The following is a 15,026-nucleotide window of genomic DNA, read 5'->3' on the forward strand; positions in this document are numbered from 1 at the left end:
GGCGCCGGGCGGACAAGGTCCTGAGCTCTTTATTCCGGGTCCGGGGACACGAGCCGCTTCTCCCAGAGGCCCATAGGAAGAGCACGGGTCCCCTCTCGCCCTCCTCTGCTCGGGGATCTTTCCCGGCTGGGCTCTGCGGGAGTTGCGCTCTCGCCGCCGCAGATCAGAGGACCGCGGCTCCTCGGCGTGGCCACCAACGCCCCCCCCCCGCCCCCCTCGCTGTCCCCGCCCGGGTGACCGTGGGGCGCCCAGGGCCGGGGTGCCCGGCTCGGGGAGGCGTGCTCCGCCGGGTCCGGGAGACACGAGAGGGAGGGGCTCCGGGCTCCAGGCAGGGCACGTCGGGTCGCCCAGGCACGCGCGCGGCTGGGGACCCCGGGAGTCCCCCCGGGGCCGGAGTGTCGGGGATGCAGAAGCGGCAGCTCGAGGCGAGGACACGCCGGAAGGAGCGCGCGTTCCCTGGGCTCAGGCTCCGGAACGGCCGCCTGGGGCGGGAACGAGGGCGGTGGAGCTCGGAGCGCGGCTCAGCGCGGACTCGGCGCCCGAGGCTCCCATCCCGCAGGGCTGCGCCCAACCCGGGGCTCGGGACCGCTCGGCCGCTCACCTGGCCAGCCCCGGGGCCACCGCCAGAATGGGCGGTCGGGCCCGATGAGCTGGCGAGATTTCAGAGAACCGGGAGGAGCCTCCCCTCCTGCCCACACCGCCCTCGCAGGAGACGCTGGGAGCGACCCAAAGGTAGTTCCCTCAGACAAGCCCAACTGGACGCCGGGGTCAGCTTCATTTCAGCCGCCTGACCCCTGTGTTAGAGGCTCTGAGAACCGCTTTCCGGAAAGCAAGGAAGCGGGGGGAGGGCAGCCGTGTGGATACGGGAGAGAGAGGTGGCCTCCCACCCACCCAGGGATATCTGTTCAAAAGGCTAGGATGACCAGAGCTAACTTACAGAGCGCAGATCTCCAAAAGTCTACAGATTTCTCAAGAACTTAAATATCAAATTAGCTTTTGATCCAGCAATTCTACTTCCCAAAAAACCCTGAAAGCCGGGACTCAGATGCTTGTACATCAATGTTCATAGCAGCATTGTTCACAACAGGCCAAAGGGTGGAAACAACCCAAACGTTCATCAACTGATAAGTGGATTTTTTAAATGTGGTGTACGTATACATTAGAATATTTCTTATCCTTGAAAAAAGGAATGAAGTATAAAAGTGTTGACGAGGATGTGGAGAAATTGGGACGCTTGTGTGCTGTTGGTGGGAATGTAAAGTGATGCGGTCACAGTGGAAAACAATATGGCAGGTCCTCAAAAGTCAAAAAAAAAAAAAAAGAATTACCATATGATCCAGTTATTTCACCTCTGGGTATATCCCCAAAATTATTGAAAGCAGTGTCTGAAAGAGATATTTGTACACCCATATTCATAGCAGCATTATTCACAACAGCCAAAAAGTAGAACCAACCCAAACGTCTATCAACAAATGAATGGATAAATAAAATGTAGTAGGTACATACAACAGAGTATTTTTCAGCCTTTAAAAGGATGGAAATTCTGACACATGATAGGATATGGATGAACCTTAAGGACATTATACTAAGTGAAACAAGCCAGTCGCAAAAAGACAAATACTGCCTAATTCCACTTATATGAGGTACCTAGATGCATCAAAATCATAGAGACCAAAAGTAGAATGGCACTTGCCAAGGGCTGAGGGGATAAGGGAAGGGGAGTTCCTACTTAATGGGTACAGAGTTTTAATTTTGCAAGATGCAAAGAGTTAGGGTGATGGATCGTGGTGATGGTTGCACAGCAATATGAATGGACTTAATTCACTTAACTGTACGCTTAAAAATGGTTAAGATGGTAAATAGTCTATGTATTTTACCACAACAGAAAAAATGGGGGAAAAAAGAAATGAAGTCTTGATACATGCTACGATATGCGTGAACCTTGAAAACATCATATTAAGTGAAAAGATTCAGACACAACAGGATAAACACATGACTCCAAATATATGAGGTACCTAGATTAGGCAGATTCATAGAGCCAGAAAATAGAATGAAGAAGAGGAATGGTGAGTTATTGTTTAATGGACACAGAATTTGTTTGGGTTGATGACAAAGTTCTGGAAATGGGGCGTGGTAATGGCTGCAGAACACTGTGAATACACTTAATGTCACCGAAGTGTACACTTAAAGTTGTTTAAAAACAAAACAAAACAAACATAAGCCATGGGCTTCCCTGGTGGCGCAGTGGTTAAGAATCCGCCTGCCAATGCAGGGGACACGGGTTCGAGCCCTGGTCCGGGAAGATCCCACATGCCGCAGAGCAACGATGCCTGTGTGCCACAACTACTGAGCCTGTACTCTAGAGCCCGTGAGCCACAACTGCTGAAGCCTGCGTGCCTAGAGCCTGTGCTCCGCAACAAGAGAAGCCACCGCAATGAGAAGCCCGCGCACGGCAACGCGCAGCAACGAAGACCCAACATAGCCAAAAATAAATTAATTTATTTAAAAAAAAAAAGCCATGGAAGAGCTCAGATCTCCTTAGTAAGGCATCAAAGTTTGGCCTCCAGTTGTCCACAATGGAAATGGGGCTGCCAGGGGTCTGGACTTTTACTCCTCTTTGCCACTATCAAACTTCAGGCAAGTCACAGAACTTTTCTGAGGCTCCCTTTCCTCATTCACTAAATGAAGGAGTTGAGCTTGCACTAGGAAACCACTGCCATGTTCCAGCACTTCATACAGTATCCTCCCCTGGCCCATATCCCTCCGTGGACACCTTCTTCTGTTATTTCCACAAAACTCCTGTCTTTTGCAAAAATGTCCCAGCCTTTCACATTTCTGAGTCTCATGTCCCCTAGGACATGGAACACGATAGCGGTTAAAAGCATGGCAGATAGAGTCAGCTATCTCCTTTCTACCTAGTACTGCACACAGGAGCTATGTGACCTTGGACAGTGTGCTAACCAAAGCCTAGCTTTCCCACTTGTAAAATGGGTGACAGTAGCTCCTACTGCACAGGACCGTTGTGAGGACTGGATAAGATGAGGCAGGTAAAGTGCTTGGTGCAATGCAGGCCCCTGATAAATGCCACCAGTTACTCTCATTCTGTGATTCTTTCCATATATTGCTCCCTGAGGTCCTAACCAACCCTTGAGATCTTACTCATGTGTCATTTCTTCCAGGAAGCATTCCTTGATTCCCCCAAGGCTATTCAAACCTTTCCTTGCCACTTGGTGCCTCTCTTTAAATGTATCTCTGTGTACCAATTTGCTTTCCATCTTGCACAGTTTCCTGAAGAAGAGGTATGTCTCATTCACTTTTGAATCCTGTTCTGTATTGTTTCTCAAACTTTCCTGATGATAAGAATCATCTGGGGTGCTAGTTAAACATATGGATTCCTCGATCCTGCCCCAAACTCAGGGAAGATATAAGATAGACACATGTTGACCTGTCACTCCATATAGCATATATGTGTTCATTCCACATAGCATGTCTTCCTATTTACTCAGAAAACCAAAAACAAAGCACAGAGTGCATTAGTTACCTATTTCTGCATTCCAAATTACCCCAAAACTTCAGAGCTGAAAGCAACAAACATCTATTACCTCACTGAGTTTCTGAGGGTCAGGAATCTGGGAGTGGCATAGCTGGGTGGTTCCAGGTTCAAGGTCTGTCATGAGATTGATGTCAAATTGTCAGCCAGAGCTGTACTCTCATCGGGGGGGAATCCACCTCCAAGTTCACTCACAAGGTTGTTGTCTAGTTTTCACTGGCTGTTGCTGGAGAGTTCAGTTCCTCCTCATCATGTGGGGTTCTCTCTAGGCTGCCCGAGTGACCTCACTACATGGCAGCTGACCTCCCCTCTTCTGCAATATGCTATTTTTCACACACTCATGCACACCCTGCCACAGTGTGGGAGGGGGCCACACAAGTGTGTGAATACCAAGAGGTGGATCATTGGGGACTGATTTGGAGGCCATCTTGGAGGCTGGGTACAATGCAAAACTTAGAATTTTCCTATTTCCCCTTCAAAAACCTGGCAATGAATGGTTCTTGAAGCTAACAATAATGCTAGCCTCAATGAAGACATTTTTGACCTTCAGAGTAGTGAGGTACTGGATGACTTGTGGAGTTGGAGTCATGAGGGCATAATTGGAAGAATTTATTGGCCAGGACCCCCATGGGGGAAATGGAAATATTAGAAGCAGATATAGTCTGGCAGGTTATATGCACTGCAGCTCTTGGTGGGGACTCCTTTGAAGGGCTTAGTCCCTACATGTCAGTTTCTGCCAAAGGCTTCAGGGGAGCCTCCTCCATCTGTGAAGCAGACATCTATCTGGGGCCCAATTTTAATAATTCATCTCTGTGACAGGCTTATGGCAAAATCTGTAAATAAAATTTTTTTTAAAAAAATAAGGAAAGAAGAAGGAAAGGAAATGAGTTTAAAAAAATCTGAAACTCCAATGATGTAATTTCTTCTTCAAATGTGTAGCCCCAAAGACACAAATGACCTGGAAATTTTTTCTGTGGTTACAGTCTCCTGCTGCAAGGGGCACATTCCTTGCTTCATCCCACCGACAAAGCAAGTCACAATATCGGAGAGAATTTCACCTCAGGGAGATGTTACCCAACAAAACCAAAAGAAAGAACTCATTTGGAAAGCACTTTTTTTAGTGCTTTTAGGTATCCCTCACCCCTAAATAATGTTCTTGAGCTACCTTGGATTTTTTTCCTTTCTTATTCCACTGGCAGGAATCATCCCAAAGGTGCTTTGAAATTTCATTTCTTCATCACATCATTCTATAATTATGTCCTTTGGTTTAGACATGAAAGTTTAACATCTTGGGGCTTTTTTCAGCCATGCAACTCCTGTGTTGCTCTAGTAAATGCCACTTAGAAACCCAGCTCAAGGAGAGCCTTAGAGGTCCTTCAGTGAGCACTCCTATAGCGAGAAAAGAGCAAACAGATGCTCAAGAGGAAAGGCCTTTAGCCCAAAGGAACAGAGCAGCGTGACTTCAGAGCTCAGACTGGAATCCAAGTCTCCTGAAATTTAGCTCAGCCTCGCCTCTCTGCTCAGCCACACCCACAGTGCACATTGCTACCTGTTTTTAATTTACCCCTCTTTCCATGATCCTTGGCTCCAGGGTTCAGCCACAATTCCTCCTGACAAATTTTACTAAATCAGCTTATTTTCTGCTTTCATCAGATTTGTTCCCTGGGCACACTCTCTCATCCAGTGCCATGAAAAAAATCAAGAATTCCTGGAAGACACCCAGAGCTGGCTCAGAACTCATCCTGCCTCCTTTTTCAATGACCTCCCCTGCACTCGAGCCAGCAATGCTTGATCGGCTTCCCAAAGCCCACTCAGCAGGTTGTTTGGACTGCTCTCTGCCATTCCTCTCCAGCTCCCCAACTCCCTCTGGAGGAGATGTGAAAGGAGATTCAGCGAGGCACAGAGACATGCTCTCATACCTGACGGAAACCCAAACATGCCAAAGATGTCAAATGTCTTGTTAATTTCATTGGTTTGATGCCATCCTTGACAACTTCTTAATGGTCGACAATACTATTCATATATTTATCTGGAGAAATAAACAGGTCATGGCTTATAAGAATGTTTTTTTTTGAAAAAGAAGAGAAGAGGATATTTTACCTATGAATATCAAAATATCATGAAGGCTCAAGAAGACAGCAGGTAATGAGTTTGAGCAGAAAGTGTGCTCACTGTTAAGATCTAGATACATCCCGGCATGAAGTCTAACTGTGGAATCATCAATCTGGAATATTTTACATGGGGACTGTAATGCAGCTGACACATGGTGTCTGCCTCAGATTCCAATCTTCCTAGCTAAGTCCCAGGTGAAAGGGCTACAGGCAGCAGGACTCTGGGAGACAAGACAAAACAGGGAGGGCTGTTTGGGGGCTCCTGGTACAGAGTGGCTAAGAAAGCCCTTCTCTCCTTGTTTAAGAAACATTGCCTGGGGCTTCCCCGGTGGCGCAGTGGTTGAGAGTCTGCCTGCCGATGCAGGGGACACGGGTTCGTGCCCCGGTCCGGGAAGATCTCACATGCCGTGGAGCGGCTGGGCCCGTGAGCCATGGCCGCTGAGCCTGCGCGTCCGGAGCCTGTGCTCTGCAACAGGAGAGGCCACACAGTGAGAGGCCCGTGTACCGCAGAAAAATAAAAAAAGAAAGAAACATTGCCTGGTTCTAATGCAATGAGGACCACATGGAATGCCACAGTGCCCTGGCACCTTGCAGCTCAGCTTCTGAAGATGAGATGGGTCCTTCCACTGACTTAATGCACTCTCAGAGGGAGTAGCACAGTCAGGCCCCCAAAAGTCTTTATGGAGGATGTGTTGGGACGTTGAGAAGAAGGTGCAAGGATTGTTCAAGAACTGGAATGATAACCACCACTGCCTCATGCCCCACCCCAGAGACTCCTAGAGATAAGGGGCTGGAATGTTCTGATTATGGAGGTGGTGGCAGAAGTGAGTTATATCTTTATGTGGGCCCACTGTACCCACAGGCTAGGGAATCCTGGTGAGACTGGAGTTACAGAGGAATTCATTACAAAGGAAGGAGCCCACATCACCTCTATCACCAAGTATAACACTGAGAGATAGAGTTGGTGAATCATAGCCATTGTCTTACTAAGTACTTTGTACTCACATTGTCTACTAGTATTCTTTGATTCAGATAGTTCATTCTTGTAGTTTCTTTTAAGGAAAAAAATAAATATTCATAACACTATAAAATAATAAAATGTAAGAAAAACCCCAAAGTCATCAAAACTGGGTTATCAGTTTCCTAGGGCTGCCATGACAGAGTACCACAGACTAGGTGGCTTAAAGCAACAGGTATTTCTTCTCTCACAGTTCTGGAAGTTAAGTCTGAAATCAAGGTGTTGGCAGGGCCATGGTCCCTTTGAGTCTCTAAGTAGAATCCTTCCTTGCCTCTTCCTAGCTTCTTGCCGTGGCTGTCAATCCTTGTTGTTCCTTGGCTTACAGCAGCATCACTCCCATCTCCACCGCCATGGTCACATAGCCTTCTTCTCTGTGTGTCTCTGTCTTTATATGGCATTTTCCTCTTATACAGACACCGGTCATATTGGATTAGGACTCACCCTGATGACTTCAACTTAACTTGATTATATCTGCAAAGACCCTATTTCCAAATAAGGTTACATTTGCAGGTACTGGAAGTTAGGATTTCAACATATCTTTGGGGAGGACACAATTTAACCCATAGCAAGTATACTGTGATACATTTATGTGTGATGGAATACAATGTAGCTATCAAAAATAGGACTATGAAATCAATCTATGCTGTTAGAAGTCAGGACAGAAGGACAGTGGTTACCCTTGGGGAAGAGAGATCACAGGCAAGAACCATTTGGAGGGTTTTGGGGGTGTTAGTAATATTCTTCTTCTTGATCTAGTAGCTGGTTACATGGATGTGTTCAGTTGGTAAAAATCCATCCAGCTGTACACTTATGAAATGTACAATATATTTCAATGAAAAGTTAATTAGGACATAGTGCTTTAAAAGTATATTGACTGACATGGAAAGATAGTCATGATACATTACTGAATGGAAAAACGTCAGGTTACAAAACCATATTGCAATATGATTCCATTTGGAGGGGAAATGTATGCATCATCTAGAAAAGAAAATGTCTGGAAGGGCAGAGGAAATTGCTAACACTCAACTCAGAGTGGAAAGAAAATACAAGTGTTTTCCCCCTCATTTCCACTATTTGTATTTTCTGATTTTTTTTATTGCAGCTATATTATTTGTATAATCCTTTAAATTTCATAAATGAGAAAAGGGTGAATTGATTACAACAAATAGGAGATTCACCTATTAGGGGAAATCATTAATTTAGATCTTTATTTTACACTATATTCCAAAATGCAATAAGGAAGGATTAAAGAGCTGAATTCAAAGAATTAAAAACTGAAAGAAAACACTGATAAAAATTTATTAGATTCATCAGATCTCAGAGTGGTAAAGCCTTTACTAAGCAAAAAACAAAAAGGTAATAGATGAACCCCAAAGGCAATGGATAGATTTTTCTACATTAAAACATTTGAAAGTCAGAAAAACCATAAACAAAACTAAAAGATAAATGTCAAACTAGGAAAAATATTTATGGCAAATATTGCAAACAAAAGGTCAAGATCCTTAGTATATGAAGTACTGTTACTTTGTAATAAGGAAAGAGCTGGTACCTCGAAAGAATAATGGGCAAAAAGGCAATTCACAAAAAGAAATGCAAATAACAATAAAATGTATTTTAAAGTGCTTACTCTCACCAGTAATCAAAGGAATTTCATCTAAATACAATGGCATAAAATTTTGCCTATCAAATTAGTCAAGATCACAAAATGCAAAAATGGAAATTGGATCAGTAGCTTAATTTAAGAATTCAAATCAACACTCTCACTTCGGGAATGTCTTAAGCTTTCTCTGATTCTTCAGCCTTTATGCATTCTGCCCAGAGTTGCTTTGTAATAAATGTGAGTTGATTCAGTTGATTTCACACAACCATATTTCCCCCTTCTGATTTTTGACCTGCCTGACATTTGCTTGAGTTTCAGCCAGGAGAACAGCCACAGGCACACGGCCAAGAAGATGATGTCATTCTACAGAAAGTCAAGTGTCAGAGTTCTGAGCTCCTTGTATGTGTAGAGAAAGGCACAGGAGAAGGTTGAACTCAAATTACATGTAAAAATGTGTAATTAATCTTTTGCATGGCTTATTGAATAAGTTACAAAACTGTCTTAACATTCAGACCATTTTCAAGTTGTGTGTGTGTGTGGTGTGTGTGTGTGTAGACGGTTGTGCAGGGGCGTGGTGGGAGGTGGAAGACAAGTGATATGCACGGCAAACCCCTGGAAGCACTTTTATCACTGCCAAAAGCCAGACTATAGTGATATAGCTCATCTAATGAAACTGCTCTCAATGTTAATTAACCAAAAGGCGGGGGAGGGCTGAATGGAGTGAATATTGAGACAAAGAACCAGGACTTCCTGTAATTTAGGTAAAGTAGAGCAGAAGCCATCACTTGGAAGGAAGGGTCTGAGAAGAGTTAAAGCTGCCCAGACAGAAATGCCACTTTGTATGGCAGCACTTAACCTCCTCATCAGCTTTTTACCTGTTGATGATGTCACCTCATCCATGCGCAGGTGTCTCCAGACTCTACGCTCACCTGCACCCGCTCGTGCTCTCTCTCTCTCCCCACATCAAATACTATTCTCAAGAATAAAGAATACATATATGTGTGTGTGTGTGTGTGTGTGTGTGTGTGCAGTGTTTAATTAGGCATAGTATGTGAAGTATATATTTTCCATGTTTTTAAATTTTGTCTGTGATCACAAAAGTAACATGTGTTGTTGTTAAAAAAACAAAAAAACAAAAAAACCCTCAAACCATACTAAGTATAGAAAATGAAAATTCTCACACTTACCTTTATCCCTAATCCCATTATTAGCAGTTTGGTGTGGGTATTTTCCTAAAAACAGAGTATCTTAAAACAACCTTATATAAAATTTATTAATGTGATACTAGCATATGTCAATGTATACTTTAAATATACAAATAGAGACAATCGACTATAAAGTCACAAATGTTCAAAATACCCACCTCAGGGGTTTCCCTGGTGGCGCAGTGGTTGAGAGTCCGCCTGCCGATGCAGGGGACACGGGTTCGTGCCCCGGTCCGGGAGGATCCCACATGCCGCGGAGCGGCTGGGCCCATGAGCCATGGCCGCTGAGCCTGCGCGTCCAGAGCCTGTGCAAAAAAAAAATACCCACCTCAGGACCAGAGCCTGTTACTGGTGTAACAGTCTCCTGGTGGATGTGGTTCTTTGGAAGACTCTCTGTATATGTATTAAAGACACCAGGCAGAACAGTCTGTGCTTTGGTAGAATTCCAAGCTCAGACTATTTTCCGTGGGGAGATTGTCTCCTGGAACCCATGAGGAGAAGACAATAATGCAGCTACTCTGCATCTGAGTGATGCTCAGGCAGGAAATAGGTGAGACTTGCCCTGCAAGAGGATGGAACTCCTTGGAGTAGGTGGCAGGAGGTGCGGAGAGGCCGTATGGAAGCCCCAGTGGTAGAAGCGAACTGCCCTGGTCTTAGAGAGACAAGATGGTTGTGCGGCCAGACGCTGCTTCTACTTTTCTGATTGACAATGGGGACAGCTGGGAGCAAAGGCTTGGCAGTGTGTTGGAGCCCCAAGTTCTAGGCAGCAGCCCTCAGTGCCACCTCTAGCCAGGAAAGCAACTAGAGCTGGCCCTAAGCACCCAATAGAGGGGAGAGATGCATTCTGGTATCGGAGGCAACAGCGGGGAAGAGAGGCTTCTGGTTACAGTCTCTCAGTTTTGTGGTTTAAGCCATGACAGTCACAGAACTCAGCTACACACCCTGGTGGAACCAGGTCAGGTAACGGTGTGAAGTCCTCCAGCCTCAAGGGGGCACACCTGAGTTCTGACCCCATTAGCTGGACAAGAGCACACAGAACTGGGCTATGGATACCAGAGTATCCAAAGCTCCCTGACTCCCTGCACTATCCTCCTACATCAAGGGCTTCCCTGTAACTTTTCCCTAATTCGCCAGGCTGCTGGATGAGACTGTCCAGGGTGTATCCTACACAAACTACCCAGACAAGAAGGCATGCAGAGGCCAAAACCCTGCCCACACACCTCGTGCCAAGCTGATGGCCTTCCTGTGGCCTGAGTCCACCCAGAGGAAGGGGTGCCTTTAGACAAATGAAATGCTAGCAGTGGCCCAGAGTCTGTCTACTGGTCAACAATCAACACTTGGTCCTCAAAAGTCTTCGCTTTATCAATTCAGCATGCCAGTTGATCGTTTGCATCCAACTTTGTATTCCTCCATTCTACATTCTGTTGGGTAAAGAGGCTCCAGGACTAGGCTGGAAGGCTAACATGCTGGGCTCAAATTTCTACCCTGCTGTTGTCTGTGTGGTGGTGTACAGCTTGCCTACCTTCTCTGGGATTCGGCTTTGCCATAATCTCTAAGAATCTCTAAGATCCCTTCAAGCTCTAAAATTACATGATTCCTTTGGGCATCAAGTTTGAGAGATTCCCACACTGTCAAATTTGCTCCAACTAGTCAAATGATCTCCTTGGGCTTTGAGATCACGGCCCCCACCCCTGAGTGGCTGCTGGGAGAAGCTGGAAAGCGCACCTTTGTTAAGCCGACCACACTCTCACTGAAGCCAGCCACCTTCACTTCCACATCCTTCAGACCCTGGTGCATGTCCCTGAAGATGTCCTGTGGTTGCCATGAGATCCCATCCCACTCCATCTCCCAAAACTTCCAGTGGTAGCACTTAAGCTTCTTTTGTAGCTGGAAGAAGATTTGAGTAGGTTCCTGGTTCTTCAAAGACCTGCTTGATGTGGGTGGCCTGCTGCTTGTCTGCACTGCTGGCAAGTTTCAACTAGTCATCAGCATTGTCCTCTGGGATGTTTGTACAACCTTGATCTGTTATGTAAACTTCAGGGTCTTCTGGTGCAGGTGAGCGATAGCAGCCTTTGTGCACTGAGCATCTCGTAGTCCATCCATGGAATCCATTGGATGCTGCCATCAATGCGAGTGGAAGTCTGGGCAAGGCTACTTACTTCCAACTACTCCATTTATTCTTGGTTGAAATGCAGCAGCAACACAAGCTATTTCCATCACAGTTAAGCTGCTAGAAGCATCAGTCATAGCTAGAGACTTGGGCTGGCCTGACTATAACAACTACCATCTTCTGGCCAGATTACCTATTCCTATTGATTTGGTGACTTCCCCTTGCGGTCTCTGGCTTTCCCCACCTACTATGAAAATTCGTCTCTTCCTTTATCTTGGATGGCAGTTGGATCTGCTGTAGGACTCATTCAGAGCTGTGGGGTGGGTGGAGACACCATCAATCTTAGCACATGCGTTCTTGCTTTCCAGATCCATTTCAGGCTCGGGTCTACCTGAATTTGCCGCACATCGTGTGGAGACACAGATGACCTCCTGTGCTGGTGTTGAAAGAGATGCTTCAAGCCTTGGCCAATCACATTTGTTCTCCAAAGCATTATGGGTCATTTTAACAATGTGTGTTCTGATTCTGTCTGCTTTCTGGCCTCTGCATCTGCAAAGTAGTAAATGTGGCATTTTCTACTTTGACAATTTCTTGATGCTATTTTTCCTTTCTCTCTCTTCCCTCATTAAGGAAGGTTTGCAGCTAAGTCACCCTTCCCTGACCTGGGACACTGTACCAATGGTCCAGCCCCTCCACCCTGCCTCCCAAAACATACCTTTTGGTTTTTTACAACACATTGTATCTTTGATGCTGACTGTCACCATGAAAGCTTTCACCTGACTCAATGAAACGACAAGTACTCTTTTGCTAATGACTTAGCTGCGTGATTGGGTGACTAGACTATACTTGGAGGCAGTAGCAGGAAATGACAAGCTACGCTAATTGCAAAATTCTTTGGATCTGTTTTTGATTCCGTGCAAGGGATGTGGTAAAGTAGCGGAAACTGAACTAAATATAGGTCCAGCTCTGGTTCTGCCACTAACAAGCTGTGTGGCCTTGAAAATGCTACTTTACCTTTCAGGTCTCAATTTCCTCACTTATTCAAAAATATCATTTGAGTATCCTTATGTGCCAGGTGCTGTGTTTATCACAGGTAAAGAGAACATGGTCCAGATCCCTTTGTTGGTGGGTAACACAAAGAAAGAAAGAAAGAAAAGTAAGAAAGATAAGAAAAGGAAGGAATGAAGAAAGAGAGGAAAAGATGGAAGAGAGGATGGGGTGCAGGGTGGAGAGATAAATTAGGAGTTTGGGACTAACATATACACACTACTATATATAAAATAGATAAACATCAAGGACCTACTGTATATCACAAGATATCCTGTACTGTATATCTTGTGATAACCTATAATGGTAAAGAATCTGAAAAAGAATAAATATTATATATATTATTGTTGTGTACCTGAAACTAACACAACATTGTAAATTAACTGAACTTCAGGTTTTTTTTAAGGTCAAAAAAGGGAGCAAGTAAATAATCACAAATTATAATATAAAACTGAGTATTTTTCAGCTTTTTCTTTATCCATAGAACTATTCACTCAAAGAAAATCTACCAAGGCAGCCCACGAGCTGACCTGGTTGATCTCCACCTTCTCACACATGGCACTCAGCCCTTGCTCAGCCCATGCCTGCCTTCTCATTCCTTCTGGATCAGGCTAAACTCTCTCCCACCTCAGGGTCTTGGCATTTGCTGTTCCTCTGCTTATAACACCGCCCCTACATTCTCAGATGGCCTGATCCTTCATTTCCTTCATATCTTTGCCTAAATATCACCTGAGAAAAGACATCTCTGTTAAAACTATCTAAAATAATTCTGTGTCTTCCAGTGCCCTTCCTACCTTACCCTGCCTTGTTTTGCTTTTCTTTGTTTTTCTGGGGGTTTTTTACATTTACTTCTAGAAATTATATACTCATTCTTTGTCTCACAAATGTAAATTTCATGACAAGGAGTTTGTCTTATTAATTTCTAAGTTCTTAGCTACTAGTACAAGGCCTGGGGCAGAGTAGGAGCTCTATTAATATTTGTTAAAAGAACATGGGGAGAAAAAATTAATGTGGAGTTGGTTTTGTTGAAACATTAGGGAAGGAACTAAGTCCTACACCATCGTTTCCCTCCCGATGTAGCCCGTGAGGACACTTTCAGGTCTAACACTGTAGGATTTCATGAATCCATTCATCAGGAAAGAGGTCTCATGTGTTAAACTTTATTCATTATTCTTTTTTTTTAATTCCAAAATTTGTACTTTGTTCTAAGAATTATGCTAATAGTACAAATAGCATTATCTATTCTGTCTTGCAGTTCATGGTCTACCTATGAAAATAGATTAATCACAATTATAATATGACAGATGAGCTGGGAAGACAAGAGTAGCTTCATGCAGGGCACCTCAAATTCCTCATCTATAAAAGGCATATTTACTTCTTGACTTCAAATTCTGTTATAAGAATGAAATGAGAAAATGGATATGAAATTGCTTGAAATACTGCATAACATCTTCAAATGTCCAGTATTGGTATGGTTATTCAAGATCAGATAGGACTTCAGCAAAATGGTAGAGTAAGGAACTCCAAAAAGTATGTCCCTCCATGAAAGCAATGAAAAAAATGTCAAAAACTGTAAGAATCAGTTTTGACAGGAATCTGGAAATTAACCAAAGGCTTGCAATAACACAGGGAGCACTTACTCAAGAAAAACAGCTAAATCTATGTTAGAATCGTTAGCTTAGTGGTGTTTTAACTTACCCTAGTCCAACCACCCACTCCCCAGCTCAGTAACAGCCTTGAAAATAATGGTCCACATTCTCAATACCAGAGAGGACAGAACAAACCCCATTCACAAAGAATTGTCATTATTTGACCTACTAGTGACTCTTTGGAAGACTGCTTGAAAGGCTATCTTCATCTCACTTGACTCAAAACTCAACTAGTACTAAAGCCACTACCCAGGAACATTTGTCAAAAACAATTACAAGGAAATATTTTAGCCACGGCTGCCTGAGGCAATGGATAACAGCTGGGCAAACAACAGACTAACCTGGAAGCTTGAAAAGAAAGAGTAAGGAATGAAGAACTTTGAAGAGCTCCTAAATATTTCCCGGAGTATAGAAGGCTATTTACATGCCCAGAGCTGTGTACCTGCTCAAGAAAGACCCAAGAAGCCCTACACTCTCATTACTGGCAGACCTTGAGACTCCGCATAAGCATAACATGAAGCTTAGGACAGAGCTGTAAACTTCCAGACTAGATGCTAAATGTATGCCTCAACACTCACAGAGAGCCTGTTGGCAAAAGCTCTAAGAATTTTTGGTTCCAGGTGTTTAAGGAAATCTCTGTCCAAATCATTAGGTAACCAATAAATGAACAGACCAGAAACATCAGTAGCCATACATGGCAAAGAATACAGACTTTACAGAATTAGTTCAGAAAAGC

The 15,026-nt window shown here is 44.3% G+C and overlaps 1 pseudogene; it reads right to left on the reverse strand.

The window, feature by feature from the left end:
• Nucleotides 1–11,134: 11,134 nt before the first annotated feature.
• LOC111186533 (transmembrane and coiled-coil domains protein 1 pseudogene) lies at nt 11,135–12,358 on the reverse strand (annotated as a pseudogene).
• Between the last annotated feature and the right edge of the window lie 2,668 nt (nt 12,359–15,026).

The sequence above is a fragment of the Delphinapterus leucas genome, chromosome 13 (assembly GCF_059928025.1).
Source record: "Delphinapterus leucas isolate spDelLeu-1000000601 "Yukka" chromosome 13, BTC_Dleu_Yukka2, whole genome shotgun sequence".
NCBI lineage: Eukaryota > Metazoa > Chordata > Mammalia > Artiodactyla > Monodontidae > Delphinapterus > Delphinapterus leucas.